We start from the raw sequence: 13,294 nt of genomic DNA on the forward strand, positions 1-13,294 counted from the left end.
TTCTGTTAGGTGCCTTGTAAACACATCCCCTGTTCAATCATTTGTGCCCATAACTTGTCAGAATGAAGTGCAGGCTCAGACTGATCTCTCCAAGGCCATTCTCAGTGGACAAAGGTTATTAGCCATTTTTGTGTGTGGGTAGGATTTACACCTGCAACATCTCTAGATGCCGTAGGAAGGCATTGCAATTCCAAATGTAGGAAAGTAAAGCCAACATTGTCAGTCTCCTTTTTCAGATCAGAATACCTTTTATTAGAGTTAAAAATGGGTAGGAGATGGAAGAGATGCCAGTTTATGGAATGGTTATGGATGATATACACTCCGAGGCACTGCTGCGTTTGCTAAGGGAACTATACTCCTCTCTGGAGGTTCCCCTTCATGAGCAAGCTGACAGCTGACTCAGTTCTGCTTGGTCACATAACTGCCCAGGAGCTCAGCTGCCTGTTTCTGGGGATGGGGTCAGCAAAAGGATTGATGAGATTTCAGTTAATAAAATTTCATGCAGGCCAGTAAGTTTGATTTTTCAGCTCCTAGGCAAAATCTTGCCAAGTTCATTTAACATAAATCTTGAGATGTGAACTTAAAAAAGCTTCTATAGCTGCTTTCTCAGGCAAAGGTTTGCTAGTGGTAATACCTTACAGATAAGGCACCCTTTGCTGTTCATTTTTCAAATACTAGGAAACATATGAGAAGTTGAGTATGGCAAGGGGCAGGTGTAATGTATATTTCCACTAAATCAACAGACATCATCACAAGCAAAACATATTAAGAAGGCGCAGTACAGGTCAAGCTACTTGAAGAGATGGTCATCTCCTTATCTTACCTTTAGGTCAGGTGAAAGTCAACTAATTCTCTGGATATAAGCATCCTGTTTTCACAGTGGAGTTTACAACCAAAGGCCAAGTGGTGGGTATTTAAAAGAATGGCCATAGATGGTACAAAGCACTCATAACTACTGAGGAGCTCATGGAGAAAACACATTTTTCCTTGGAAGTACATGATGCCTATGTCAAAGCACATATATCTCCAAATGGCAATCTCAGTATGATCAGTGTTTTAAGCTCTGTGCACAAACAGCTTAATTAAAACATAATTTAAATGTTCTCTCTTTTCCTTTCCCAATACCACTCCCATGGCTTTCCCCTTTATCAACTTTCACTGTGATAGCAAAATGTAGCCCTGATCAACTCTAATATGTTGCCCCTTTAATCCATCTTCCATATTCTTGCTAAAGCAATCTTTCTAAAACATTCATTTCCTTCTTTGACAGTATCCCAGCAGGGATGGGGAAGGGTACTTCATAGCACTGGGTATGAGTGAAGTCCAGGATTCACTGCTGGTCTTACTGAAACCATATTAGAAGATAGAGTCTCTTCTTTCGAAAAGTGTCTATTTAGGTCCTTTGCTCATTTTTTGATTGGGTTGTTTATCTTCCTTTTGTTAAGTTGTATGAGTTCCTTATAAATGTTGGAGGTTAAACCCTTATCGGTGATAACATTGGCAAATATGTTCTCCCATGCAGTGGGCTTTCTTTTTGTTGTGTTGATGGTTTCTTTTGCTGTGCAGAAGCTTTTTATTTTGATGTAGTCCCATTTGTTTATTTTCTCCTTAGTTTCCATTGCCCTAGGAGCAGTATCTGTGAAGAAATTGCTTCAGCATATGTCTGAGATTTTGCTGCCTGTGGATTCCTCTAGTATTTTTATGGTTTCCCGTCTTATGTTTAAGTCCTTTATCCATTTTGAGATTATTTTTGTGTATGGTGTAAGTTGGTGGTCTAGTTTCAATTTTTTGCATGTATCTGTCCAATTTTCCCAACACCATTTATTGAAGAGGCTGTCTTGACTCCATTGTATGTTCATGAAAACATGCTCAAAGTCGCTAATCATCCGAGAGATGCAAATCAAAATGACAATGCAGTACCATCTCACACCTGTCAGAATGGCTATTATCAACAAATCAACAAAGGACAAGTGCTGGCGAGGATGCGGAGAAAAAGGAACCCTCGTGCACTGCTGGTGGTAATGCAGACTGGTACAGTCACTTTGGAGAACAATATGGAGTTTCCTCAAAAAACTAAAAATGGAACTCCCATTTGACCCAGTGATCCCACTTCTGGGAATATATCCCAAGAAATTAGAAACACCAATCAGGATATATGCACCCCTATGTTCATAGCAGCACAATTTACCATAGCTAAGATTTGGAAACAGCCTAAGTGCTCATCAGCAGATGAGCGGATTAAAAAACTGTGGTACATCTACACAATGGAATACTATGCTGGGATAGAATAGAAGGAATTCTTACCATTTGCAACAGCATGGATGGAACTGGAGAGCATTATGCTAAGTGAAATAAGCCAGTGAGAGAAAAATAAATATCACATGATCTCACTCATTTATGGAATATAATGAACAACATAAAATGATGAACAAAAACAGATTCAGAGAAAGAGAAGCATCGATCAGACCGTCAAACCTCAGAGGGAAGGTAGGGGAAGGTGAAGGTAAGGGGGAAAGATCAACCAAAGGACTTGTATGCATGCATATAAGCCAAACCAATGGACACAGACAACAGGGGGTGAGGGCATGAGTTGGGGTTGGGGAAAATGGGGGGATAAAGACACATATGTAATAACTTAATCAGTAAAGAAATTAAAAAGAAGAAGATAGAGTCTCAGTAATGGCCAGTGAGGATGAAAGTCCCAGCTCTCACTACTTGGCCTTTTCTGATACTACTCAGAAAAGAGTATTGAATCACATTGATACAGCACTGAAATTCTGCAAATCTAGGCACCCTGCAAAGCTTTATCTGAACTGAGGGGATGGGACCACAGATTTTTTTTCCGGTGCTTGGTTGAAATAAAACAGTGTGCAAAAGTTTTTTGTCTTGCTAGTTGCCACTTTCCTGTTCATGTGGTTAGTGGGAGCAGTCATTTTTGGTTTGTTTTGTTTTTCCATTAAGCATTTAAAAAATGTTATTCAACTGTGTTATGGCTTTCATGATTTCTGATGGCAAATCAATTATTATTCTCATCACTGCACCCTTTTAAGATTGTTTCTTTATCTTTGACTTTCAATTGTTTGTATTATTTAACGAGTCCCTGGGATCTGCTTATCTTTTTCACTCTTTTTTTCTCTATATTCTTCAGATGAAATAATTTTTATTGATCTGTTTTCAAATTCACTTACTCTTACCTATGCCAATCAATTCAGCTATTAATTTTGTCCTGCAGATATCTCATTTTAGTTATTTTGAATTGGACTTCTAGAATTTCTACTTTTTGTTAATTTTTAGTTTTTCTTGATAATTTCAACACACACATAAATACATACTTATGTATGTATGCATATAATTTCATTGCATTCATACATTTACTTAACTGAGTGTAAGCATAAGAGCCTCTTTAAAATACTTTATTTTTTCATTCTTGTGCTGAATTCAACATTAGGCTCATATTAGAATCACTCTTGGCTGATTTTTTAATTGATGTTGAGAATATAATTTGGGTTTTTTTGGTTCTTCATGTGTTGGTTAATTTGGGATTGTGTTCTATACATTGTAAATATTAAATTGTGGAGATTCTAGATTATGCTGCTTTCTTCCGATAATTGATAGCTTTTGTTTTATCAGGCAGTTATCCTTACTTTAACTGAAAAAAACTTTGTTGTGTACCAGATTCAGTAATAGTTCAGACATGTTGTCCCTGTAATAACTTCTTTGATTGTATTACATGTATGTGTGATTCGGTTATCAATCAGAAATGTGGTAGACAGCGTATGACCTTCTCATTTCCGGTTCTTTTCATTCTGGAATTCCCCCTTTCTCTTTAGTGGCCAAAGTTTCCCATATTCAGGGTTCTGTTTCCTTGACCAGAAAGATTATTTTTTACTACTGTCATCGCCATCTGGTCACCTATGCCCTGTGAATGACATGTAGGCAAGGCCAAAAGCTGCAAAAATGGGTACTTACTTCATATAGCTGTTCTCCTGAAGGTATTTGCCAGTTGAAGAATCTATAACCGTGGAATAATTTTGGCCAAATATACTTACCTTTCCTAAGATTGCTAACAACAACAACAGCAGCAGCAACAACAATAGTGAAATTTATGGATTTGTGTGACACGTTTTCCTGGAGAATGTATAAGAATATGAAACAGAACATTTTACAACTAAAACAGCTCTCATCTGTGCAAAAGATATAATTGCATATATCACTTTATGATATCATATGCTAAATCTGGGCCAGAGTACATTCTTCTTTTTTTAATCCATGCCCAAGGATATTTTCCCAATGATTTTAGAGAGAATAAAAGAGAGAGGTAAAGACAGAGAGAAACACGTAAATTGAGAGAACACATTGATTGGTTGCCTCCTGCATGCGCCCTGACCAGGGCCTGGGCCTGGGCCTGGGAGGAGCCTGCAACCAAGGTACATGCCCTTGACTGGAATCAAACCTACGACCCTTTGGTCTGCAGGCCAATGCTCTGTCCACTGAGCCAAACCTGCTAGGGCATGAGTGCATTCTAATGTAATAAGAAAGTAACCCTGGAATGGTCTGGCAGTCCTGAATTAATTCCTGCTTCACCTGTGTTTTGAGATAAATTGCGTTCTTAAAATTATTCATAAAGCTTTATATTACATAAGATAAGATTCTTGTGAATCTGATTTAATGAAAGGACTCTTTGTATCACCTTAAAAAACATTACAGATTATGAAGCAGACTTCTGTGTGAATAATGTAAATTTTCATGATATAAGAAAAAGGCAAATTATCAAGTTTTGATACATCAAGGATTGTTTGTCTCCTTTTCCTATGAAATAGATTGAATGGAAATTAATATAATGATATAGTTTTTGCTGTGTCTTGTGAATGATAATTACTACATAATTTAATATAATAAATATTGAAATTTAGCTCTTTTTTATATCTCTAAGACACTCTTATGCATGTATGAGACAAAAAGATTTAAAATAAAAGCCAATGGCGGTTACACTATGTCTCTTAAATAGATATATAAAAAGGTTGAAAAAGTAAATGTTTGAAACTATAATATTTAACTAAAGGTCAAAATGGAGAGCTAGGATTTTTATATTCTTCCTACATTACTCAGAACTGTGCAGGAAAAAGGATGGTTCTGTTCATAGAATTGCTATTTAAGTTAGTCTCATCACATCATCACAGAGGCTTACTAAAGGGTGAACTTCAGCTGCTAGTTATGTGAAAAATTAATCATCTATCATTTACATCACTTAAATTAGGTAATCTAAAACTTTAATTTTCATCAACCAATTTACTATTATTTGGTTTTACTATAAAAATACATCTAAAGGAGAAGGCAAAATTATTGTATCTTCCATAGTTAAAAAACAAACAAACAAACAAACACCTGGCATTCTATTGCCAACCTGAAAAATCAGTATCAGTGTCAAACAATAATCTTCCTTGCATTCTTCAGAAATATATCTAAACATGAGAATGTTGGGATGATGATGATGAATGAAATGCTATTACAAGAAAATAAAACAGATGAGTAAGTACTGGTTATTTTTAAAACCCTAATATGCTGTGAAATTGGCTTTTTATATTCTTTCTATATAAGTGAGATATTTATTAACTAAGCAGAGAATGCATAGCATTTACTGTTTAGATGACTGAGCCAGTTTAAATGTCATTTAGGAATGCTTACAATATGTGGCATTGATAGATGAAAAAGAAAATTGCCATTTCAAGTTGACCTCTTCTTTCTAAATCAGGATTGTCTTAAGTGAGTTTAGCTAACTACCTAAATTATTCATCATTAAAAATTTGCAAACTCTCTAAAACTTTTGATTTTATGTTGTCTTATATTTATAAATTTTTATAAGAAAGAACAAAACTCAGTAATATATAGAAAAGTGAGTTCATATATTGTTTTTAATTTTTATTTTCTTGACATGATTCATATTAATTTATAAATTTTTTTAGACAATCTACTTTACCTAATTGGTATTAATTGAAAAGAAAACCTATCTGGAAAGTTTTATTCATTATTGATGAAATTCTCTTTTAATTGTGTGGATATTTAGAGGAGGTATCTAATGAAATGAAATTATTTTAGATAGGGATGTTTGTGAGAAGTAGGCTGATAAGTCCCCTAAGTAGATTTCAGTTTCAATGGTCCATTTCTATATTTTATTGGCCACTGTGTCCATGGTTGGATTTCTCACTAAGCATTATCTCTAGATTGGCTTTATTACTTTGAAAAGTTAAGACATTGATTGTGATTAAGCAATAGCTTCTTCCCAACCAGATATTACTCAAGTGTTCTCCATTATTCTCTCTTTTTATATCTCTTCTTTATCCCTAAGATCTCTTCTTCAAAATAATCTCTAGAGAGGTCTACCCTGAGTGCTCTGGTATTCACTTATTTAAGTCCCAGATAGAAACTTTTTCTTTGGCTTGATTCTCATTTTGAATAGAGATAGAAAGTATAATGATTATGTAGTTTAGTTTATCCCTGGTGAATATATAAAATTAGAGGCCCGGCGCACAAATTCATGCACCATTGGGGTCCCTCAGCCTGGCCTGTGGGATCGGGCTGAAACCGGCTCTCCGACATCCCCAAGGGGTCCTGCATTGTGAGAGGGTGCAGGTCAGGCTGAGGAACCCCACCAGTGCACGATCAGGGCCGGGGAGGGACGCAAGAGGTTGGCCAGCTGGGGAAGAGCTGCAGGAGGGCTCCAGGGCATGTCCAGCCCATCTTACTCAGTCCCCAATGAACCAGATTCCAGCAGCAAGCTAATCTACGGGTGGGAGCATCTGCCACCTGGTGGTCAGTGCACATCATAGTGATTGGTCAACTTGTTGACTGTCTGCTCCCTAGTGGTCAGTGCATGTCATAGCGAGTGATTGAGCAGCCTTATCATATCATTATCATATTATGCTTTGATTGGTTGAACGGCCGACTAGACGACTGGACACTTAGCATATTAGGCTTTTATTATATAGGATCTTAAGGAAAAGTCACACCAAAAAATGTGTTAGTTTACATTACTTTTTATTCTGGACTCTCATTTTACAGACAGACTGCATGAAGAGTGGTTTGTCCAGCACAAGAATCTATTAATGGGGTCCAAAACTATTGATTCTAACTAAAAACCAACAAACGAATGAATGAATGAATGAATGAATAAATAAGAGAGAACATATGCTACCTACTAAATTTAAACTTTATTAGGTCCTTCCAGTTACTGGTTTGATCTGATATTGATACTGAGTATGCTTGTTAAATCAGAACAATAGGAAGCACACTAAGAATGTGGTAATTGCTATTAGAAAAAAGTTGAAGATGATAAAGTCAGAGCCTGTTTACTTTATGACAAAACTCCTAAATTTCATGGACTAAAGTATATTTATCAGGAGACTCATAAGATGCCCAGGTGAGTAGTCATCAATAGTGGACCATTTAAACCAGCATTGCCATGTTTTCTCTTTTACTTTAATCTTCTCTCTATACAGAAGTTATTAAAATTTATTATTATAAGCAGTGATTCTGAAACAGCTCTCCCCCACAAAAACAAAACCCAAAACATATACAGTGGGGCCTTGACTTACAAGTTTAATTAATTCTGAGACTAAGCTCGTTAAGGAGCTTGTTAAGGAGCTCATTAACTCAAATCATTCTATCAACTCAATGCAAAAAATCAGCCAAGAGACAGCTGGTATCTCAAAAAACTCGTTAGTTGGGACACTCGTAAGTCAAGACCCCACTGTATATTTTAATTGTTAGCATTCTTGGTATTCTCTCTTAAAAATTGCTAGTATTTAAAATCTTTTCTAAAAATAAATATACTAAATTTATTTCTCTTTTCCCTTCACAAAACATTTACAAAATATAGTTACATGTTTTGATTTTGTTCAGATAAAGTTAGCTATTATAATAAAATTAATATTAATTGCTTCACATCATATCCCTATAAATAAAATGTATTTCAGGACATATTCCATAGATAACTGATTTTTTTAAATTCTTGCCATGTTATTGGGACCTAATTTGTCTAAACGCTGGAATTGTCATTATCTGAAACAGTATTAAGTAAGGAATCTTCAATATATGTAGCTGTAACAATCCGTTTAGACTCAAGGTTCACATTTTGTTGCATAAAAATAAAAAATGGATTAGCAATATTATATTGAATTTTACATCTGTATATTTTTGGGTTTTAGTTATAATGTGGTGAGATTTTTTTCCTTGTATTTTTTTATTCCATTAGCCCACACTAATACTTAAGTCACAGCATGCAATTGAGCTAGAAAATTATGAAATCATTGTAAACACGGTAAGACTCCTCTCAAGAAAACATTTATGAAAATGTGAAAATTGGAGTAATGCATTGTTGTACCCAACAGGACAGGAGACAGCTCTTTCTATTTAGAAATACATAATCAGGTGTTGCCACTCATTTTTAATATTCCTGTTGAGTGAGAAGCAAGCCATTAATGTACTTATTTGTAGGATTCAAAGTTTGTTTTGATTTCACTTGTTTCAACTGACAATGTAGAGGTCAAATACATGACTTGCTTGTTTCATTACTGACTTATACAGTAAATGTCTCACTTCATCCTACCAAATAAAAATTTAATTCACTTTCTTCTCTTCCTTTTTAGTTAACAGCTCTTCACATTAGACCAGTAAAGCAACAACAAAAATCATTAAAGGAATAATTAACCAAAGGGAATGATAGCAAGAGCTAAATATGATTTGTAGAGGTCAGAGAATTGGTCAGAGTTTTCTTTAAATACCTTAAGTCAGTGGTCGGCAAACTGCGGCTTGCGAGCCACATGTGGCTCTTTGGCCCCTTGAGTGTGGCTCTTCCACAAAATACCGACTTCTGTACATGGCCACGAAGTTTCAATAGCACTGGACATGCGCTCCCGCACGTGGTATTTTGTGGAAGAGCCACACTCAAGGGGCCAAAGAGCCTCATGTGGCTCGCGAGCTGCAGTTTGCCGATCACGGCCTTAAGTTATAAGTCTATGCCTTTTGCCAAGTGCTTTATGTGTGTTGGGATATACCTGCTGGACTCAGGAAGTTTATAAATCTGCCTTAAATCTTTACTTTTTGCTTGTACATGACCTCAAGTCAGCCAGTGGTGAGAGACTGGTACTCTCTCAGGGCTTCATTGAATACCTGTGCATATATATGTTCAGCTTCTTGGATTCCCAAAAATATGTTGGCTATTTTCAGAATTTCCTAAACATATCTCATTCTCCAGATATTTTCATCCAGGTACTTGTTTTAATCAACTGGCATTACAACCTCGGGCAGCAATGATGAAAAACAGTTGCCGCTGGATTATTTTTGACAAATATCTGAAGCTATGACTTCTCCAATGGAGCTGAATTCCAGACAAATCAAATAATAATAACATCTGGGGAATGGTTTTTTCCAGAGAGTTCTGAGACAAGATTCAAATAGTGATGATACACTTGGATTGATTTTGAAATAGTTTCAATCTGAGTCTGTCTTCTTTAGTGTATGCAAAGAAGAGGTTACCCCAGAGATACAGGTATAGGGATAGGAGTAGGTCTAGTTGTAATGCCACAAATCCTACTGCTCCAAATTCAGCATTTTTCTAAAGTAAACATTCCTCCAATTGTTGAAAGCCTTTGGTTAATTCCCAGGGTCCTGAAAGTAATGATTTTGACACTTTTCACCAGTGTTTCTGTAATTTTTCTGGAGGAGTAGATTTATGGTGATCTTCACTCTGCCCCTGTGGAAGTCCTGCCAATGCTATTTAGAATAGTTTTCTAGAAGGGATGTTATTTGGTATTAGTATCTCTATTTGGTATAGTTTTCTTCATTTATTTCCAAAAAGGCCATCACTTATAACTCAGAAGAATATGAGTTTGACTGCCTAACACCACACATATTGAAGTAATATTTTTTAATGTTTGTCAATATGACACACCATAAATGCAGCTAATTATTGTTTGTTTTTGCATTTTTACACTCATAATGTAACACACACACACGTGGCTTGATAAGTTAATATATACATTTAGGTTACCCATATATATAATGATCTTTAAGAACATTTTCAGAAAGACTTGGACATGAAAAAGTGCTATACCTCCAAGAATGCTGTGAACTCCAGTAGGACTCATTCCTGCAAGACTGTCTTTGTGAGTCATAGAAAATCAGCCTGACCAAATAATTAGGTCCCATTTAATTTTGTTGTCTTTATGTACATCCACACTTAAAGGGATCTTTTAGGTAGTATCTTGCATGTTTCTATTTCAAGTTATCCATTAGCTGTCATGGTTTTTCTGAGAAAAAGAATATTTGACAAGATACGATAAGTGAATAGCTAACCTAAGTGTGAAGGGAAATTTGGATCGAGGTAGGTTGTTAGAGAGGAAAAAAATGATAGACTTTGCAATAGAAATGCTAATAAATTGTTTTTCAAATGTAGTACAATTTTCAGTTAATTTAAGTTACCCAAACTTTTCTGGAAACCATATATCTAATTTTTTTTCATACCTGTGATCCATAAATGGATGCATAGCATTTTCAATTATATTTTTGCACACATTATTAATTTATTATGTGTAATTCTAAGATTGCCTATTAGTTTCTCTATAATTAGTTGTTTCAGTTGTAAAATTAGAACTGAATAGCTTCACTCATGATTTATTATATGAATAAATAAAAATGATTGGACATTTTGGAAATATTGGTTATATAAAAATTAGAGTTATAAAGTGAATTCTTTATAACCACTAACCAATATGTAATTTGGGATGGGAGCAGTGCTAACTTTTAACACGTGTATATCTGTAATCCCTGCGTATGGCATTGTTTTGAGTACACTTTTAAAAAAAGTGAAGCTTTTATCTCCCCAAGTTTTATGAGGCATAATTTCTTCAGTTCATTTTTTGCCTTTTGAAGAGATGTGGTAGCAATGAATAAATTACATAGCTTTTGTCAACATGCTGTAATTCTTCACATATTTTTAGAGCTGAATGTTAATGAGTCATTTCATGTTCTTAATTAAAAATGTTTCAAAATGGCATTGAGATATAGAACAAATGGACAAATTAAGTCCATTCTTCATGATAGTTCATTTACCTTTTTAATTACATAATATATTGTTAAATGATGAAATTAAGCAATAATGCTATAATATAGAGAAATAAACCTACTTATAGTTTTTACAACAAAAATTACTTTAAGGTCATCTTTTTCATCTAATAGCCTTTTGAAACATTCTGTACAAGAAAAAATATTGTGTTAATTTTGAACAAACAGTTGCACTCTTTTATGAATTTTTAGTTTGTTGTTTTGTAGAGATTGTTATTTGAAACTGTAAAGTATTGATGTATTTTTTTCTGGAAAAATAAATCTTATGTATTTTCTTCTTTAAAAACATTTTTTAAAATATAGTTTTATTGATTTCAGAGAGGAAGGGAGAAGGAAAGAGAGAGAGATAGAAATCAATGATTAGAGAGAATCATTGATCGGCTGCCTCCTACACACCCCACACTGGGCACAACCTGGGCTTGTGCCCTGCCCAGGAATCAACCTGTGACCTCCTGGTTTATTGATGGATGCTCAACCACTGGACAACACTGGTCGGGCTCAAATATTTCCTTCTTATCTCTCATCTTCTCTTTTAATCTCTTAGCTACTCAATGTTTCTCACTCTTAACCTACTCAACCTATGTCAGTAAGCAACTTACTTTTTACCACTTACCATTTATTTACTTTTTAGTTTAACCAATTTAGTATTTTCTATCCAGTCTAGCTCATTCACCGATACAGTTTAGTTTTCTAATTATTTTTTTATCATTTCATTTTAAGTAAAGTATTACTCTTTAAAATTCTATGAAAAAAATAATTTCAATGATCTTTATTTGGGAAAATTTTCAGAAGATGAGCAGTGATCACAATCCAAGATATAGTAAAGATGTTAGGAAGAAGCTGTGATATTATTTCTCAAACTTTCAGGTAATATTCTCTCAATTTTAACGTTTTTCTCAAAATGTCAGAAAAACAGGTTCATTTTATTTTTATTTGGTGCTTTAGTTGTTTTTTGTTAAAAACTAAGATATAGTTGGAAACCAGATATTTTCCATTGTATTTCTCCACTTGTAACAAATCTCTTTTGTAATCATTGTTTGACAAAGCTAAGAGGCACAACACATTGGCAAAAGCATTTGTCTTAGTGTTGGGTGTGTTGGTAAGGGGAGTGTAGCTGCCAGAAAGAGCTGAATATATATGGGTATGATATTCTTGACTTGGTTTCTTATGTCATAGTTGCCCTATCATGGTTTGTGTGTGTGTGTGTGTGTGTGTGTGTGTGTGTGTGTGTGTTTTGGGGGGGGGGGTTGATAGTCTGTCTAGGTATAATTTTAAAATATTATAAACATGAGTTTTGGAGTGGGTATATTTGTGTAAGTTTGTATTTGTAATAAAAATATGTTCCTTTTTTATATGCCAGGTCTCCCTGATAAAATACGTTCCAAGTTCGGTTTCTTCTGCCTTAGAAACATATCTCATATCCTTTCTCTCCTCTGTATGACTACTGTCACTAGTTTTCAGTTCTAGCTCTCATCATTTCTCACCCGAGTCAGTATCACAAAAGCCCCTTGAAGAAGGACTATTTTTGTTCTGTGAGCATCTTCCATCCCTGCCTTCCTAGATAGTACCCCTGACACAGATAAAACTCACAGCTGCTCTGCTCACTTCCCAGTCTCCTCAACAGCTAGAAACAGAAAGTGTCATTAAAATCCTTTATAACAATGACTCATAACAGTTGAAAAAGTCATCATGGCAGGTTCCAACAGTTCATATAAATCTCAAAAATACTAATTCAGAAAGTGAATTCCACAACCTGCTTTGGTCGCACATCCTGCAGTCTGACCAGGTTGAATTCCTGATGTAGCTTTTCAGCTGAAGATGCCCCAGAAGGAAACCTGACCTGTTTTTCTATGATGTCATGAAATTCAGGTTGTATTTCCTTTCCTTTGTATTGTAAACACTCTGAGCATTTTTATCATGAAGTTTTATCTACCTTTTACTACATATTTTCAGTAAAAGAATTGTGGAAGTATATGGGGGAAAGCAATTAGGCAGCTGAGATCATCATCTGGTTCTGTTGTCCTATACTATAGCATTAAAAAACGTATTTCTCATGATTCTCCTTTTATTTGTCATTTTAGAAAAAAAGATCCCTTCCTGTCTATCCCCATTATTACTACCATAATTCAAATATTCATCATTTTAACATACACTTTTATAGAAGTCTTATGAG

Source organism: Myotis yumanensis, unplaced genomic scaffold, assembly GCF_028538775.1.
Source record: "Myotis yumanensis isolate MYYU_CA2020_CCGP unplaced genomic scaffold, mMyoYum1.0.hap1 SCAF_6, whole genome shotgun sequence".
NCBI classification, from domain to species: Eukaryota; Metazoa; Chordata; class Mammalia; order Chiroptera; family Vespertilionidae; genus Myotis; species Myotis yumanensis.